The 19,971-nt window shown below is 42.1% G+C and overlaps 1 protein-coding gene and 1 pseudogene across 14 annotated transcripts in view; both read left to right on the plus strand.

The window, feature by feature from the left end:
* The window catches only part of PALLD (palladin, cytoskeletal associated protein), a 434,582-nt gene that overhangs the window by 256,558 nt on the left and 158,053 nt on the right, over window positions 1-19,971 (plus strand). The window lies entirely within an intron of this gene.
* Window positions 5,332-6,155, plus strand: LOC144340871 (large ribosomal subunit protein uL6 pseudogene; annotated as a pseudogene).

Below are 19,971 nucleotides of genomic sequence, written 5' to 3' on the forward strand. Positions count from 1 at the left end.
GCACCTGCTACCACACCCAGCTAATTTTTGTATTTTTATAGAGACAGGGTTTCACCATGTTGGCCAGTCTGGTCTCGAACTCCTTACCTCAGGTGATTCACCCACCTCACCTTCCCAAAGTGCTGGGATTACAGGCCAGAGCCACCGCGCCTGGCGAGTTTCCACTTATAAGTGAGAACATATGGCACTTGGTTTTCTATGCCTGTATTAATTTGCTTAGGATAATGGCCTCCAGCCATATCCATGTTGTTGCAAAGGATAAAATGTTGTTCTTTTTTATGGCTGCATAGTATCTCATGATGTGTATGTACCACATTTTCCTGTCACCTTTATATTCTGTTGGTTAAAAACAAGTCACAGGTTCTGTCTACACTGAAGGCCAGGGGATTATACAAAGGTTTGACTTGTGGTTTAGGGTATGTTCACCATGTTGCAGAAATTACATATATATATTTTTTTAACAAAATTGACCACTATTTAGTGTGCTTTTTCTTCATATATGAAGCACTTTTGAAAAAAAGTCACTGACTACAGTATTAGTTAGCAAGTTGAAGTCAAAGACAGATTTTTCTTCCAATTGCAAGAAAAATTCAGTGAGTTTGGAAGAAAAAAGTTATCCTGCTCAGCTGGGTTTGACAGAAACACTATTTCTATGGCCTGCCGTCCCCATCCCCTAGTAATGCCTTAAGGCCCTTCTCAAATATCTTCTCTGGAAAGACTTTCCTAATACTTCTAACTGGGAGCGTTCTCCATTTTAGTGCCCACGTGTTATTACATTACTTCCGGTTTACTTTACCATTATTTGGATAGATGATTTGTCTCTCTGTCTGTACAGTAACTGAAGGTAACAGAAACTCAGCAAATAGATGTTACATTCATGAGATCACATATTTTATGTGTGTGTGTATGTATATGTGTATACATATATATATATATTTTTTTTTAATTTTATTTTTGAGATGGAGTTTCGCTATTGCTGCCCAGGCTGGAGTGTAATGGCACAATCTTGGCTCACCACAACCTCCACCTCCCAGGTTCAAGCGATTCTCCTGCCTCAGCCTCCTGAGTAGCTGGGATTATAGGCATGCGCCACCACGCCTGGCTAATTTTGTATTTTTAGTAGAGACAGGCTTTCTCCATGTTGGTCAGGCTGGTCTCAAACTCCTGACCTCAGGTGATCCGCCTGCCTCAGCCTGCCAAAGTGCTGGGATTACAGGTGTGAGCCACCGCACCCAGTCCACATATTATATTTTTGAAGCCTCTCAGGCAGTATAATATATGCTAACATAAGATTTGATGAATTATAAAAGCAGTTGATTTTAGGTATTGAGGCATACTAAAATCTATCCAGTGTAGATTATCACACTGGGAGAGCAATAGCTTGTCATAGCAGCTTTGCAATCAGATATCCCTGAGATCCATTCCTGACATCTCCAATTAATGGCTGTGTGACCCAGAGCAAGAAACTTAATGTCGCTAAATCTCACTCTCCTTAATAGAGTCATTACTTAATAAATACCAAGCTGTTCTTAATATCAACTTGGAAGCATGAACATATCTTAACACAGTTCACACCAGGGCAGGGACTCCAAAGTTTAACCTCATCTCCAGGAGGTTAGCATGCACATGTATCATGTTCGTTCAGTAGGACAGTAACCTGCTAGCAAATGTAGACTAAATAAACACTGGATCATTCCTACAGTTATTTATAAATAGTCTCCATCTTTGATTGTGATTTTAGTGGTTAGAATGCTAGAAAAAGAGTGGGTGGAGGGACAGGACATAAGGAATTCCGTTTTAATCAGTAGCGTGAGAAGGCTGGTCATTTTCACAAAACCAAGGGAGATGAAGTAAGATTGTCCTAAACACTGTTCTGAGGATTACACAGAACATGAAAGGCTGCTTCAAGTGAGTCAGAGCTGGGATGTTATGACAGATCCGGGCTCTGTCGAACACTCAGTCCCCCTTGCCAAATGTAGGAATTCACAAGATCAGGCTCAAACTTAAAAGTCAATTTCTTGTAGGCTGGGCACTCACGGCTGTAATCCCAGCACTTTGGGAGACCGAGGCAGGTGGATTGCTTGAGCACAGGAATTCAAGACCAGCCTGAGCAACATGGCACAACTCTGTTTCTACAAAAAAAATCCAAAAATTAGCTGGGCTTGGTGGCATGTACCTGTAGTCCCAGCTACTCAGGAGGCTGAGGTGGGAGGATCACTTGAGCCCAGGAGGCTGAGGTTGCAGTGAGCAGAGATCACGCCACTGCAGTCCAGCCTGAGGGAGACCCCACCTTAAAAAAAAAAAAAAAAAAAAAAAAAGTCTATTTCTCAACTACCATGCTAGAGTTATTTTCATTCCTTGCAGTCATCAAATCAGTTCCCATAACTTTCTTGATAAAAGGCAGATGTTGCCTTTCCATAGAATAGAGATAGTTATCTTGGTCAAGGTGTTTATGCAAGGGTGCGGGTACTAAGATCATTCTAGATTTGTGCCTTTTTAAAAAGTCTGTTGTACAGTTCTGTGTTCTGAGATTAGGTGGCATTGTGATTTCTTTTTAAATTTCTTACTCTGTTTCTTCAGAGAATATTTACACACTTCTGAATGGTTCCTGATAACTATTCCATTCATATGATAGCATTGGCGTCTATATACTTTGAAAAGATGGTAGTAATTTTTCTTTTTTGCCATTTATATCTCCTGGTGACCTCCATAACCTGAAGCTACTTTTTAGTGACCACAAAACTTGTTTAAATTCCCAATGTATATTGATTATTTTTTCCAGTATCTAAAATCTGTTAAAACTTATAGTATAAATAATTAGAAAATAACTTTGAGGAGAAATGTAGAGAGTGAAAAGAGTAAGAGAGAAGAGAAAGAAGAGGAGGAGAAGAAAGAGGAAGCAGCCTAGACTTGTGACTGAAGCTTTTACATGGGGTGAAAAAACGCTAAACTATATTAAGAGTACATTTATGAGACTATGGCAAAGCGAACAAGCAAGAGAAAGGATTTTGACAAATCTCAGTTGACATTATGAAAACTCTCATTGCTTATCCTTGGAGGAAATATAGCAACCACCCGACTACTCAAAAGCAGCTAATGCTAGAGAAGACTCTCCCCTCTTAATATCAATAAACTAATCCCCACCTTACATGCCATTTAAGTACAAGGAGAAAGTAGGGAGGTATGTAGGCTTGTAGTTCTTTTAACATTTGAGAACCCATTTTGGCCCCAAGTTCAGATACTTCAACATTTCTGTCACTAACCTTCTTCCCTCCCTCCTTCTCCTGCTTCCTGACCCCCAAAACCCTCTCCTTTGTCTTTCTCTCTCTCTCCCCACCCCTACCCTCTCCTCCTCTTCCCTTGCTTCTGAGTTGGGAGGGATTTGAGAAGAATGAACCCATACCAACTCCGCCCTAGCCAGCATTCAAGATGGCCCCAGGAACCTTGTCTCCTGGTATTCGTGCTTTTTCTGTAGTCTCCTCCCATATGGACTCAGAGTTAGTCTTTCTGTGTAACTCACAGGGTATAGTGGGGGTGACAGTGTGTCACTTCCAAGGCTGGGTTAAGAAAAATGGACAGTGGCTTCCTACTTGTGCCCTCTCTGTCAGCTTCCATTTTGGGAGGATGCTCGCTCATCCTGTGTAGAGGTCCACGTGGATAGGGACTGGGGCCTCCCAATGATGACCAGCACCAACTTGCCAGCCGTGTGACCAAACTACCTTGACAATGGATCCTTCAGCCACAGTCAAGCCTTTAGCTGACTGTGGCCTTGGTCAACATCTTGACTGCAAACTCATGAGAGAGACAGGGCCAGTCCCCCCGCTAGACCACTGCCAAATTCTCGCCTCAGAGAAACCATAAGAGACAGTTAATGCATATTGTTGTTCTAAGCCAATAAATTTTGAGGTAATATGTTATGCAACAAGTACATTCTATACAATAGGTATGCAATAGTATACAATAATACAAATACTTTAAAAGAAAAGTCAGAAATCTAAGGATAAAAAATTCAGAACTTTTTAAATAAGAATATTATCTCCCTTGAGTATTTAGAGCCTCTAGTAATTGTCCTTGTATAATTTGAAGAAGGATGCAAACTTTCCTTCTTTGCTATTTAGAGAAAATGTGTAACAAAACCTATAAGAAATCACTGCCAATCTATACTTCAGAAGCCGCATCTCCTGCTAACATTTTTGGCAAAATATCAGTGCTCTCACATTGTGTGTGTTTAAAGTTTTAGTCATCCTTACTTAGTTAAGATGATTCTATATGAATATACCTTTTAGTTAACTTCATTTTGGCACATGGTTTATTTCATGCCTAGGGTAATGATTGATGTTCATTCAAATGAGCTGATGTGCATGCAAGTTCCTCAGTGCTATACACTAAAATTGCTATTGGCGTCTTCCAGAACAAAACTGAGATAGGATCATAATTGTGGATTTCCAAATATTACTTTTCAAATACTATTACATTATGCTGACTATTATTTTCCATTCTGGTGCTTCCTAAGCTCATTACATGGTGATGATTTGTATATGGGAACAATCCGAAGAAAAACAGTTGTGCGATTTTAGATAAAATCAGGATTCAACCAAGATATGAAATATCTCAAAGTAAAATGTGCTATTCCCATCTCACTGACTTGCTCCCATCTTTCTGTTCAGTGTTTGCCTCCAAGTCCTTAAACATTCATTCAATACACACTATACAGATGTTCAAAGAATGCCTAGTGTACATTGCTTAGTGCTCAACTGTGCTAAGCATTATTCCACACACAGGAATAGAACAAGGAATACGACAAACAAAGGTTCTGCCCTCATGAAGTTGACGTTTTAGTCTGGGAGGCAGTTAATAGGAAAACAAGTACAAAAAAATATAATGTGGGATATTGTTAAGTACTAAAAAGAAAAGAGCAGGGTAGAGGGATAGACAAGGGCCACAAAGTTGAGGAATCTAATTTAGATGGAGGATCGTGGGAGTAAAATATAGGCAGGGACTTGAATTATATAAAAGAGCAAACCATACAGAGATTTGGGGGAGAACATTTCTAACAGGGAAAGATCACGTTTTTAAGTCCTTAGTGAACAGAAGCTTGACATGTGGGAGCTTAAGAGTAAGAGATGAGAGAGGCTGTCAGAGTGCATAGGAAGTGATGGCAAAGGGGGATACAGTAGAAGGTGAGATTGGAGAAATAAACAGGAAACTTGCAAGCCAGGGTGAGGACTTTGATGTCTATTCAATGTATGATGAGAAGCCACAAGAAAATTCCAAGCAAGGAAGTTATATGATCTAATTTAATCTTTTAAATAGCACACTGGCAGCTGCATGAAGAATAGTCTGGAGGTAGCGAGAAAGCCAGCAACACCCCTTGATGTGTTATTATAGTTCAGTCCAGAAACCATGGTGGCTTGTGGGGTGGAAGTAGTTAGTGGAGGCAATAAGAAGTGATGGGAGCTGCATCTGCTGCAGAATGAAGGCTATTCTCAGTGATCAGACTGTCCACGTTCCAGAAAATGTCAACACCACTCTGAAGGGACACAGTTATTGTGAAAGGCCCCAAAGGAGCCCTGCAGAGGGACTTCAGTCACGTCAGTATAGAACTCGGGCTCCTTGGAAAGAAAAAGCAGAGGCTCCGGATTGACAAATGCTGAGAAGACAGGAATTGGCTGCCGTGCATGCTCTCTGTAGTCATGCACAGAAGATGATCAAGGGCATTACACTGGGCATCTGTGACAAGATGAGGTCTCTGCACTCACTTCCCCATCAATGTCATTATGCAGGAGAATGGCTGTATTGTAGAAGTCAGAACTTTCTTGAGCAAAAAATATATCTGCAGGGTTCGGGTGAGCCCAGGTATTGCTTGTTCAGTATCCCAAGCCCAGAAAGATGAGTTCATCCTTAAAGGAAATGACATTGAACTAGTTTCAAATTCAGCTGCTTTGACTCAGCAAGCCACAACAGCTAAAAACCAGGATATCAGAACATTTTTGGATGGTATCTATGTCTCTGAAAAAGGGACAGACTGATGAGTAAGATCTAAGAGTTGTACAGCTACAGAAACAAGATGTCGGATAATTCCTAAGACCTATTTATGATATTTTAATAATAAAAGACAGCTATTGAAAAATAAAGAAGTGATGGGGATTCAAGACATGAACAATGGGATTTTCTGATGGCTAGCACTCAGGATGTAAGGGAAAGAAAAGGATTGAGGGTAACTATTGAGTTTTGGTCTAAGAACTGCGTGAAAGGTGGTATTATTTATGGATGTGGTGACGGTCAAGGAGGAGCAATTTGGGAGGTGGGAGAGAACCAAGAGATCTGTGGCCAGGTTAAGTTTGAGGTGTGTTTATAGATTTCCATATAGGAGTATCAAGTAGGCAGCTCAAAATACAAATCACAAAGATGTTGGACTCAAGATATAAACTTGAGAGTCACCACAGGAGAAATAGTGTTTAAGGCCATGAGACTATTTGCTGTCTCTTAAGGGAGTGAATGTAAATAGAAGTTCTAAGAATTGGCCTTGAAGCACTCTAGCATTAGAGGCTGAAGGTGAAAAGGGGTACCCCGTAAGATGGAAAGCCCAGAAGAGTTTCCAGATGAGGACGATGTTTCAGGAAGAAAAGAAATGAGTGATTCATTCTATCAATGCTGCAGAGTGTCCAAAACAAATGAGGACTGAGAATAATCTTTTGAATTGGACAAGACGAGGTCCTGGTTGACATGCCAGGAAGGGGCGGAGACAGCAACCTGAGTGAAGTGTGTTGAAAGAAGGAAAGGTAGGAAAGTAGACACCATAAAATACAAACAGATCTTTCAAGGAATTAGCTGTGAGGACAAACAGAAAACTGATACAGTACCTAGCTGGAGAAGTTTATTTCCTCAGGTTTCTTATCTACAAGGTGAAAAATTTTAGATAACTTCTAAATCCCAATGTATTACGTTGCCAAGTCGAAAAAGCATCCTAGGGTGAATGCCTGAAAGGCTAAATTGTCAAAAAGAATCATTACTCAGGTTACTGCTGCCCTAAATATGATGGTGTCATTACTGACTAGGGAGGTTGCTAGTATCATTTATATTGGATGCCCATGTAATGATTTGAGGTAATAATGGAAATGTTAAGAAATAATTTGAATCTTCTATTATGAGAACAACTTCCATTTATTAATTTACTTATAGCCATTTCTGTGATTCAAATGAGCATCATGATTATTTTCTGACAGAAAGAAGTAAATCTCAGGACAGTTCCATGTCCATCTGTAATTAGACCTCATGGCCAAAGGGCCACAACGGTGAGATATGTGACACATCACCTCTGGGCTGCTGTAGCTGTTGGCAGCAGTGATGACTAAGTAAAAATGACAATGGCAGTAGTAACAGATATCCATCATACCACTTTAGAATTTACAAAGCCTTTTCATAAAAATTAACATATTTAGGCCGGGTGTGGTGGCTTACGCCTGTAGTCCCAGCACTTTGGGAGGCCGAGGCAGAAGATTACCTGCGATCAGGAGTTTGAGACCAGCCTGACCAACATGGCAAAACCCATCTCTACTAAAAATACAAAAATTAGCTGGGCATGGTGGCACATGCCTGTGATCCCAGCTACTTGGGAGGCTGAGGCAGGAGAGTCACTTGAACCTGGGAGCTGGAGGTTGCAGCAAGCTGAGGTCACACGACTGCACTCCATCCCAGGCGACAGAGCGAGACTCCATCTCAAAATAATAACAACATATTTAATCCTAGGGACCATTTAAAATGCTCTTTCATTTATATTAAATTAGTTCTCCAATTCTGACAGTTTGAGCATAGTTGGCTCAGCTATCCTGATGGCTCCTTCCTGCTATTTTTTTTTTTTTAATGTTTACAACTCATCTTTTCAAGCTCAAGAGCTGTTGCTTTGAAGAGGATTTGAATAAGCATCTCAAACTGTTGGCTCAGCTATTGATCCAACTCAAATTTCCAAAGCTGCTACCAGAATGCTTTTCCCGTACAGATCCAAACTGAATGTGAAATGCTGCCTGTCCTCTTTCTCCTGTCTTCCTTTCAGTGACTCCACTTTCTCTACAGCGGCCCTCCCCATCAGGCAGTCTTTCTAAAGAACCCACTGCTTTGGTGTGCGTGTTCCACACGTTGCATTCAGAAGGCACATCCAGGCATCTCAGGCGTGTAGGTTCTTCAGCATGAATCATGCAAACTTGGTGAACCATAAACTTCTCTCTGTGGATATGAGTTTGTTGGTATTTTAGTCTGCTTGGAAACAGTCTGAGAAACATTAAACCCAGCTTTTTTGAGGTTAGTCCAAATTATTTTTTTAGACTAGAGAAAAAAAAATATTATGTCTCCTAAGGAAACTTGTAACCACGAACAGTAAATTTTAAATGTTTTAAAATTTTTTTCCCTCCCACATCCCCCGCTTGCACATAGTTGAAATCCCTAGTTTCTCTCACCAAAAAATACTACATGCTAGACTCACACATCAATGGGCTGGGCCTGTGCAAATGGATTTCTTAAATTAAAAGTATAAAAACAAGGCCAGGCACGGTGGCTCATGCCTGTAATCACAGCACTTTGGGAGACCAAGACGGATGGATCACCTGAGGTCAGGAGTTTTGAGACCAGCCTGGCCAACATGGTGAAACCCTGTATCTACTAAAAATACAAAAAAAAATTAGCGAGGCGTGGTAGCGGGCCTACATGCCTGTAATCCAGCTACTCAGGAGGCTGAGGCAGGAGAATCGCTTGATCCTGGGAGGCAGAGGTTGCAGTGAGCCGAGATCGTGCCACTGCACTCCAGCCTGGGTGACAAGAGTGAGACTCCATCTCAAAAAAAAAAAAAGTATAGAAACAATATATGCTTCATTATACTGACCCCACCAATCTTATCCTTTCTCCGCTTCTCCAGTTCAATCATCCCCCAAGTATTCGTGTATAGTAGGATTCTAAGATGCACAGTACCATTCACATGCAGAAAAGCACCTTTATTTATAATATATGAACTCAACTTGCTCTACTTGGCAGAACAGTACCTAGACCTCACTCACCTATTCAAGGAAACTGAGTCACTTCTTGTTTCAAACCACACTTCTTCCAGGTTAACTCAATCTCTGTAGCATTTACCATACTCAGCCTCAAAGGACCCCACCCATCCATCCTTTCTTTGTTCGAACCTTTAGGGAGAGAGGAACCTGTGAGAAGAAAACCACAGGGAAATAAGACTTTGAGTTTTGAGAAGAATAAGAGAGCATTATAAAGGGATAAAACCTAAAAACATGGCTCATTAGGAAAGAGTGACGAAAATTCTAATCCTGTGCAGGTCCGGGATCATGAGGGAAGCAAAAAGAATGCCACTGACACTAGGATAGAATATTTCCTGCTGGGCACGGTGGCTCACGCCTGTGATCCCAGCACTTTGGGAGGTGGAGGCAGTGGATTGCTTAAGCCCAGGAGTTCAAGACCAGCCTGGCCAACATGGTGAAACCCCATCTTTACTAAAAATACAAAAATTAGCCAGGTGTGGTAGTGCACGCCTGTAATCCCAGCTACTGGGGAGGCTGAAGCATGAGAATCGCTGGAACCCAGAGGGCAGAGGTTGCAGTGAGCTGAGATGACACCACTGCACTCCAGCCTGAGTGACAGAGACTGTCTAAAAAAAAAGAAAAAGAAAAAAAAGAAAAAAGAGAAAAAGAAAGCTACGTGCTGTCACAACTGCAAGGCATGAGGCCTCTCTCCCTGCCTGGTGTTTCCACGCGGCACTTCCCCCTGTGTTTGACGGGTCAGCCTCTGTCCTCATTGCAAATCTCCTCTGCCTTCCAGCCTCAGTCTGCACAGACTCTGCCCTCCTCATCTTGGCTGCAGGGTTGTCAGGTTCTTTGGCCTTCTCATCTCACAGCCACAGGAGCGTTTGGGAACTTGTGATTCTCCCTCGTTCCTGGCTCTGGCAATGGGTGCGGGCGGGGGGCGGGGCTAAACACAGCCAGCCCCTTAGTTACTCTGGCAATGGGTGTGGGGGTCCTAAACACAGCCAGCCCTTGGTTACCCTACTGCAACTACCTCCTTTTGGCTCTGGGCTTGCTGACCTACTTCCAAATACCAAATTGCAGCATGGGGGTTTTCTGATTTTCATTTTGCCCTCAAATCTATGAGGCTTCTATAATCTCCTTCATCTCTTCTCTTTCTCGTGAGTTACAGGGGAGTAGGGGGTACTGGGTGCCTCAGAAGGAACCCAAGGAGCAATTTCACCATAGTCTCATCCCTCCAAATTTCTCCTAAAAAATATTCCCCCAGTCCAGGAGTTTTACTACTTCCCTCTGTGGAGAGAAACCCGATACCTAACATCCATCTCACCCAGGAGCATGCTGGAAAATTCTTTGGCTTCAATGTCCAAAGATAGATTCTGGATATTGAATGTCCAGCTATGGGAAACCAAGAAAAGACTTTTCTGTTTTCTCCTTCGGGTGCCTGGCTCTTGAAATTGAAACCTAGACGCTTATGCCTATTGTTTTTCTTACAACTTTCAAAATGTATTTTGATGTCAAAATGGAACAATGGTTGTTTGCTATCCATCGAGTTCTGCCCTTCTCAAGAAGTATGGATGGCTCAACCTCAGCAGATGGAAAGCTACAGGGAAATAGGAATTACCATCTCAAGGAAAAGAAATGCGCCGCATTAGAAATGTCCGATGCATTTTTTGTTTTCAGTCATTCTTGCAACCCAAGGACTGAGTTGTAAGTCAAAGTGTTTATCAGTGTTAAGTTTGAACGAAAGACGAAAAATCTCTGTTGTTCTTTCCTTCTTAGTAGTTCATAAACTACTTACATGAATATCTACTTATATATTAGAACACGGCTGTGGAGGAAGAAATATTTTTAGTGTCTCATACGGAAAAGTTTTAAGACACACATTTCCATGGAGTATATTTTTCCCACAGTGTTTTCCAAAGCCTCTGTCTTTGGCTCAGCATTTCTCCAACTGGAAGTTTCACCAATGAGTCCCCTGTGTCCCTGCGGTCCGCCGTAGGGCTACTCCAGAGTCTCTGGCTTATTTGCATGTGAAACTCGGAGATTCTCTCTCTCCAGTTAAAGTCATATCCACAGGATTTACATGAAATATAATATTATATATGGCACCTTTCTTTGTAAGGTAGCCAGAAAGTGGCTTTGAGAATTTTTTTTCTGAGACTGGGGTCTCTCTCTGTCGCCCAGGCTGGAGGGCAGTGGTGCAGTCTCAGCTCCCTACAACCTCCGCCTCCTGGACTCAAGCTATTCTCCTGCCGCAGCCTCCTGAGTAGCTGGGACTACATGCACACACCACCATGCCCAGCTCTTTTTGTTGTTGTTTGTTTTTTTGTTTTTTGTTTTGGTAGAGATGGGGTTTCACCATCTTTCCCAGGCTGGTCTCAAACTCCTGGGCTCAAGTGATCCACTGCCTCTGCCTCCCAAAGTGCTGGGATTACTGGCGTGAGCCACCGCACTTGGCAGGAAATATTCTGTCCTAGTGTCAATGGCATTCGTTTTGCATCCCTCATAATCCTGGACGTGCACAGGATTAGAATTTTAGTCATTCTTTCCTAATGAACCATGTTTAGGTTTTATCACTTTGGAATACTCTCTTATTCTTCTCCAAACTCAGTCTTATTTCCCTATGGTTTTCATTTATAAGGGAAGAAAAGAAAGGACGACAGGTCTGTTTTTAGGGATCTGTTAAAAATTCATTTCGTAATAGTCATAAACATTGTGAAATAACTTGGGACTCATCCATACAAATTCTGATTATTTTAAATTGCTTCATGTGATAATTGCAAACATTTATTGAGCATTTACACATTACTGAACTTAAAACACATAAAAATGCCATTCTCGGCTGGGTGCAGTGGCTCACACGTGTAATCCCAGCACTTTGGGAGCCAATGCGGGCAAATGGCTTGAGTCCAGGAGTTCAAGACCAGCCTGGCCATCATGATGGAACCCCGTCTCTACTAAAAATACAAAAATGAGTCGAGTATGGTGGCATGCTCCTGTCATCCCAGCTACTGGGGAGGCTGAGGTAGGAGGATTGCCTGAGCTTGGGAGGTTGAGGTTGCAGTGAACCAAGATTGTGCCAGTGCACTCCAGCCTGGGCAACTGGAATGAGACCCTATCTCAAAAACAAACAAACAAACAAACAAAGCCATTCTCTGGCAATCATTAAAAAGTCAGGAAACAACAGAGGAGAGGATGTGGAGAAATAGGAATGCTTTTACACTGTTGGTGGGAGTGTAAATTAGTTTGACCATTGTGGAAGACAGTGTGGTGATTCCTCAAGGATCTAGTACCAGAAATACCATTTGTCCCAGTAATCCTATTACTGGGTATCTACTGAAAGGATTATAAATCATTTTACTATAAAGACACATGCACACGTATGTTTACTGCAGCACTGTTCACAATAGCAAAGACTTGGAACCAACCCAAATGCCCATCAATGATAGATTGGATAAACAAAATGTGGCACATATACACCATGGAATACTATGCAGCCATAAGAAAGGATGAATTCATGTCCTTTGCAGGGACATAGATGAAGCTGGAAACCATTATTCTCAGCAAACTAACACAGGAACAGAAAACCAAACATGGCATGTTCTCACTCATAAGTGGGAGTTGAACAATGAGAACACATGGACACGGGGAGGGGAACATCACACACCAGGGCCCATCAGGGTAGGGGGCAAAGGGAGGGATAGCATTAGGAGAAATACCTAATGTAGATGACGTGTTGGTGCAGCAAACCACCATGTCACGTGTATACCTATGTAACAAACCTGCACATTCTGCACATGTATCCCAGAACTTAAAGTATAACTTTAAAAATGCCATTCTTTATAGAATTTGATATATTTTTATCTCAGAGCTTGAAATCAGTTACAATACTGTTTTAATATATGTAATTATTTCAGTGTATTTCCATGAAATGTAGACCCAATCTTCAAATAGCATAGAGTACCTACTATGTGCCAGGTACTCTAATTAGAATCTTCCATTTAATTGTCATTTAATTCTCACCTGCTAAGCAGGTGGCATTGTCTCCTTTCCACCTGTGAGGAAACAGAGGTTCACAGCCATTCCACAGCACATGGAGTAAGAGGTTGAGTAAGATTTGAAGACACATGGCACTTTTAGGCCACACAATGTCCAAGGTATTTAAATGAAGTAGATGACTGGTTTTTTGTAAGCCACACACTGACAGAAAAGACACTAGGAGATGAGCAAAAGGTGTTTCCCTGGGGATGCTGCCCTGGTACCACAGCAGCAGGAGGTGGGACAAGCTGACTTCTACTCTGAGTGAGTTAAGAAGCTCAGGGCTGCTCTGGGATAGAGACAGCATGAACACCTGTGTGTGGAGCCATTGTACCCTGGCCATGGTTTTTGTTTTAGATCAGCATCAGGTACAAAAATCCAGAACTGAAAAGAAATGAATGAAATGAATGCAACTCCCTTTCCATCAGGTCAGGAGTGACCAGGCCTCCCACACACCTTTGTCTGTTTCCTCCCCAAGTGAGCCTCAGAGCCTCCGAAGCCCTCTCCCACATGTTCCTGTATTAAATCATGTTCTTCTAGGTCAAGTAACAAGGGTCCGTTATTCATGCCTCTATTTATTCATATGTTTATTCATTTTATTCACCTGTAAATATTTACTGCAGTCATATTAACCAGCATCCTTGTGGATATCAGAGTGCCACGGATATGAATATGGGAGGAAAAAGAAACCACTTTAAAGAAAGAAATTCCTTTAGAGAGTATACTTACTATATGTCTTCTTATAGATACGGGACTTTGTAAATGGTGAGTGCTCAGTACATATTTATAGATGAATAAAATGAATAAACATATGCATGAATAGAGGAGTGAATAATGGACCCTTGTTACTTGACCTAAGATAACATAATTTAATACAGGACCAATTTCTATCCTTTTCCTATAAGTAATATATTTCTATATTACATATGATATTTTGACATAAAATATATTTAAAATATATTTTATAAAATAAATCACCTCTAGGCTGGAAAACTCACTCTATGTTGGCCCTAGGAACATTTTAAAACATTTTTTTAGAAACAGGATCTTGCTATGTTGTCTAGGCTGCAGCACAATAGCTATTGACAGGTGTAGTTATAGCACACTATAGCCTCAAATTCCTGGGCTCAAGAGTTTCTCTCACCTCAGCCTCCAGAGTAGCTCCAACTACAGATGTGTGCCAGTGTGCCCAACTTTTAGAGATATTTTTTTTTCTGGCTCAGAAAAATCCCTCTCAGTATGTTTATTCCAAACGCTTTCTAACCGGTCTCTATGTGTTAGGCAAAAAGACTTCCAGCTTCTCAGATTCATCTTTTTGAGATTCATCTCAAAGACTTGCTTAGCGATGACCATACCACCTCTAAGCAAGTTTTCTTTTCTCTCTAACCTGCTCCTTGGGTTCCCACACCTCTCTTGGAGCCAAGTGTCAATAAACAACACCTTCGTCATCTCTTTCCATTGCTTCCTCCTGGTCACAGCATGCTGAGTTAGCTTCACTTAAAGTCTCTCTTTTGCATCAGATAACTTTTTCTTGTTTGCATCAAGGGTTTATACACTGCCCAATATGCCATTTCCAAAATAAACTGGAAAGAACATCATTTCTTTGTAGTAGGTAGCCTCCCCTCTAGGTCTTCTGTTACAATGTGTTGGTTTTCAGGCTTAGTCAGAAAAATTTAGTCTGAATCTAATCTCTAGTCCTTAGCTTTAACCTGGGCGAGTTATTGCCATCATCTGAAAAAATGAAGATAAAAAGAATGATGAACAAATGAGATCATGTATGTAAAACGTACAGCATAATATTTGAAAATAGAGAAGGTTTGGTAAATGGAAGTGATGATGCTGAGGGAGGGGGAAGGAAAAACAGAGTAGGAGAAGAAGAGGAGACAATTGCTAAATAATGAGTAGCCATCTTGAGAGACACAGAGAATGGCCCAGAGGACTTGAGAGATTAGGAACGGCTGCATTTTGTAGGGAAAGGGAACACAAGGGTAGGAATCTTCTGGAAATTCCATCCAAAGAGGACTCAAGGTAATGCAAGTCAGAATGGGTACTTGGGAGCATGAGATGACCTCAGAGCCAAGGTGATATTACATCCCACTATCACCCACTTTGCAATGTGGTCTTAATTTAGCCACATGTTCATGGACAAGAAGTTCAGAGCCAGCTCACACTGCAGAACTGGGTTCCGGTTTTATAAGCTAAATTACTGTTTGCCACAGATTGTAATCTCTTTCCCAAAGAACAGACATACCAGGAGCCAGAAAGTAACTTTTAATTAATGAATTTGTCATCTGCAGCTCAGTGGTAATGAGGGAAATCCTGTGCCGTACATTCTTTTAAGTGTAGATTCAGGATCTGGATATGAACTAGTGAGGTCAGCAATTCAGCCCTTTACCTCTGATTGTGGGCCAAATAAATGGCTGAATTACTCATGGGGGTGTGGATTTTAAGTGTGGTGGGTAGGGGTTGGGAGGAAGAGAAGAGGGTGTGTCTTTCTTGGCATAGGCCAAAATGAATGAAAATGCTTTGAGTGTTATTATAATCTATTCTGTGACCATGTCCAGGTGGCTTTCTGCCATGGCTCTGGGCACACCCGTATGGGCTTAGTCCCTTTCTGTAGGGATTTCACAGTTTCTGGTTGGCAGAGTGAGGACCAAAGCAGGAAGATTTTCTTCCCCACCCAACACACCCCTGACTCCTGCCAAATGTGAGGTGTGGGAGTGATAATATCAATGCAATAATACCAATAGTAACCACAATAAGTTCTTAAGAAACTGGAAAAGTGTACTAAGAAGTTTTTTCCACCTTTTTTGTACGCCAATCATTGCTCCTAAGTTCCTAGGCTTCTCGGCAGCTCTGCCTATGGAGTAGCCATTCTTTTACTCCTTTAGTTTCGTAATAGACTTGCTTTCACTTAAAAAATAAGTTCCTAGACTTCTTTTTAGTGAATACTAGAGTTCTACCTGAAAGAACCCAAATTTTCAGGTCACTTCCCAAAACTCAAATGGTAGTGTCATGGACTTGAAAGCAGTCTTAGGGACTGTCCATTCCAACATTCTGCCCATCACAGACATTCCCTGGGATCTCCCAAGGCAGGCGGTCATCCAGCCTGCGAATGGACACATGCAGAGATGGAGAGCCCGCTTCCTGAGAAGGCCAAGCCATGATGGGCATCTGTAGTGGCTGCAAGACAGCGTAATGAGGGAGAAATAATGTAGGATTGGGAGGCATGGGAATTGGTTCAGTGCTTGTTCTTCCACTGACCAGCTGAACGACCTTGGGGAGAAGTCACTGTGCCTTAGAATGAGTCACTTATCAACTATGAAGCTGTTGGATATGATCTCAGTCATTCTAGCAACAACATGGTCACTTAAAGTTGTTTTTCTACGTCTAGCCAAAACTGGCCTCTCTCTAACTGCCAGCTATTGGTGTTAGTTCTAATTTTGAGAACTGTAGAGGATGGGTCTTATCTCATTGGTATGGCAGCTCATCAAGTATTTGAAGATGGCTGCAATGACCCTGTAAGCTATCTCTTCTTTAGTATAAACATCTCAAGATACTGTAAATCTTGCTTTTATGACTTGGCTTTCAGAATTCTTCCTCCTCCTAACAGTCCTCTTCCAGACAGACTCAACTCTTTAAATTATGGTCCCTAGAACTGGATGCAACATTTCACAACCGGCCAAATAAGAGCCCAGGAAGTACCGGGACTGTAACAACCCAACCCTCCACCACTACCTCTGCCCTTCATCTAGACCCTGTGCTGCTTTTCCCTTAAGTTTGCCTTTGCATTAGTTATTTCAGCCTCCATCATCATCTCGTGCCACAGACTGTGCTTGTGGTTGGGTACAGCCACCAGGCCCTTACACATGACCTGCTCTCCAGCCAGTTCTCCCTGTTCTGAACATACACATTGAATGATTTCTCCCTGTTCACTGTACAATTAATATATATGCATAGTATTGTACAAAGCTGAACAATAGCTGCCCAAATTGCAGTATCCACAGAAAACATTGTTAACTTAGGCTAATACCAATACATTATTTTTAATAAAAATGTCAGCATTCATGGTTTTCCTTACATACTGAGGTTTATTTACTCCCTGTGTCTGATTTTTTTTTTTTTTTTTTTTTTTTTTTTTTTTTGAGATAGAGTTTCGCTCTTGTTGCCTAGGCTGGCGTGCAGTGGCATGATCTCGGCTCACCACAACCTCCACCTCCTGAGTTCAAGAGATTCTCCTGCCTCAGCCTCCCAGGTAGCTGGGATTACAGGGCTGTACCGCCACGCCTGGCTAATTGTGTATTTTTAGTAGAGACGGAGTTTCTCTATGTTGGTTAGGCTAGTCTCAAATTCCCGACCTCAGGTGATCCTCCCACCTTGGCCTCCCAAAGTGCTGGGATTACAGGCATGAGCCACTGCGCCCGGCCTCTGGTCTTATATCATTCCTCTTACCCTCATTGGAAGACCTCAGTCCAAGCCTGGCTTTTACCCCTACACCAGCCCATCTTTCCAGGCTTGTCTCCACCATTGCCCACCTGTTACCCATACCCACCATGGCTCAGACTTCCATACTCCCTGTAAGCTCCTAGAATCTTCCCTCATCTCCCCCATTTGACCTTTTGGAAAACCTCCTGTTCATCCTTCAAGACGAAGTTCAAATGTTACCTTCTCCATGAAGTTTACCCGACTTCCTCTCCTATCCCCATTCCATTGGAATCCCCGATTCTCTTATCTGTATTTCGGTTGATGTTTGATACTGCTCTTTTATAACACATGAGATTGTAATTAATTGGATATGTCCTACCCTGGGAGCCACAATATCAGTGAGCAAACTTTAGTTTGTCCAAACTGTAGCATATAAAAGCCGTGTCAAAAAAGGAAAAGCTACAACATCTGGTCTACCTGTCAGTGCTCTTCTTTGAATGTTCACATTAATTACCCTGAACCTGGAACACTTTAAGACATGGATGCTCAGACAGTGGAATAAAGGTCAAGATGAAGGATAGAGGGAAGAAACAAAGATATGTTCTATTTAATAGGTTCAGGGCAATTAGTTTCAGAAAAGTTTCTTACATTTATATACTATGTGCATGACTATATGCATATGATCTATTTATTAAAATTGTTTTCATTCAGCATGTGTCACATAGACTCAATTTATTTTTGGAGAGCATAGACTAATATAAAAATAGATAAATCTGGCCATGGCAGCGAATTTGAATGGTATGTTTTTTCTTTCGGTTTTTTGAGTCGGAGTCTTACTCTGTCACCAGGCTGGAGTGCAGTGCTGCCATCTCAGCTCACTGCAACCTCCACCTCCTGGGTTCAAGCAATTCCCATGCCACAGCCTCCCAAGTAGCTGGAACTACAGGCACGCACCACCACACCCGGCTAATTTTTCGTATTTTAGTAGAGATGGGGTTTCACCATGTTAGCCAGGATGGTCTCAATCTCCTGACCTCGTGATCCACCCGCATCAACCTTCCAAAGTGCTGGGATTACAGGCATGAGCCACTGCCCGGCCTGTGTGTGTTTCATTTGAGTGTGTATCGGTGACTTTTCCAGTGAAGAACATCCATTGTATCCCAGTCAAATATGAAAAATGAGCTGTTCTCCTGGCTTCTATAAATCAGATTTCCACTCACACAATCCTGGAAGAGTGTATCTGTGCACATGCCTGCCCTGAAACTATCTGTTAGAACTATCCTTATGGTGACATGGAAAAATTTGCCTCATCTGTATAAGGTCTCGTCTTTGGACAGAGGAGAAAGAATTGGGAATTTCAGGCTTGAATCTTTCAAAGTGCAAAGCTTGAAAGGTTGAGATTGAGCACAAAGTCTGGGAACTCTGTGTCTCTGCCTCGGTCTGCGAGAGACAGGGCTGGGCTGGTCTCAAAGCTGCTGCCTAGAACTCAACTGTGGGCTGGCGTTACCCTTTTGAACTCCCCCTGCCTGCTACAATTCTTCTCTGCTCTATCATGGGTCCCAGGACAGTTTCTGCTCCAGACTGTCTGAGGAGCTTAGGGAACTCTGAAAGGAAACCTTTTAAGTCTGCTTTTCTTGAGAATGCTAAACCTGCAAAACTTGGCCAGGCATCATATTGGGTCTCCCTCTGTGGTGACTCAGAAATCTCAAGGAGAGCAGGAAAATCTAGAGGAACACTCATAATGTTGAAAGGGCCAGAGGGCAGGAGGAATGAAATTTGTATTTCCATTGAGTGGGTGATATTTTTCATTTCAAAGCCCGATGTAAAATCTTGCTGGTTTTTAGTTATCTACAGATTGAGAATATAAACACTGCTATTAAAATATTTCATCTCTCCCAAATGAGGCCATGCACAAATTTCCTTCTATGTACAGAGCCTTCAGCAACATCCATACCAAGCACAGGCAGACATCCAAATCTACTCTTTTTACTTGAAGGGAAACGGTGCTATCTCTGCAGGAGACAGAGGCTCGGAGAAAGGAAGAGAGGGGTCTTGGAAGGTCAAGGCTGAGTTGAGGGAGAGGGCAAAATTAATAGGTCAGGAAAGGCAAACCGATTCTAATGATTTCTTTCTATCACTAGCAACATCTACTCTGGAAATGGTTGTCTAAGGTTATGCCCTTTCTAGTAATATTCAGACTTGGGTTACTCAAGCTTAGTTAAAAGAATTTGCTAGCATTTAAATGTTGGATTGCTGGCGAGAATGGAAAAGCCCGTCTCCCTTCAGGCAAGGTCCTGCCCTGTGCTTTTTTGTGTACCCCTCTGCCCGGAGAATAACCAGGCTATTTGAAGTTCACACAATCAATAACCACGGAGCCGCACCCGTGGGTAGCTCTCCAGTGCTGCCTGCTCGTTAACAGGTCCTTACGGAGATGGGTCTGATACATAAGTGCCGGCGATCTTCAGGACAAACCCAATACAAGGAG

This window comes from Macaca mulatta, chromosome 5, assembly GCF_049350105.2.
Source record: "Macaca mulatta isolate MMU2019108-1 chromosome 5, T2T-MMU8v2.0, whole genome shotgun sequence".
Lineage (NCBI taxonomy): Eukaryota > Metazoa > Chordata > Mammalia > Primates > Cercopithecidae > Macaca > Macaca mulatta.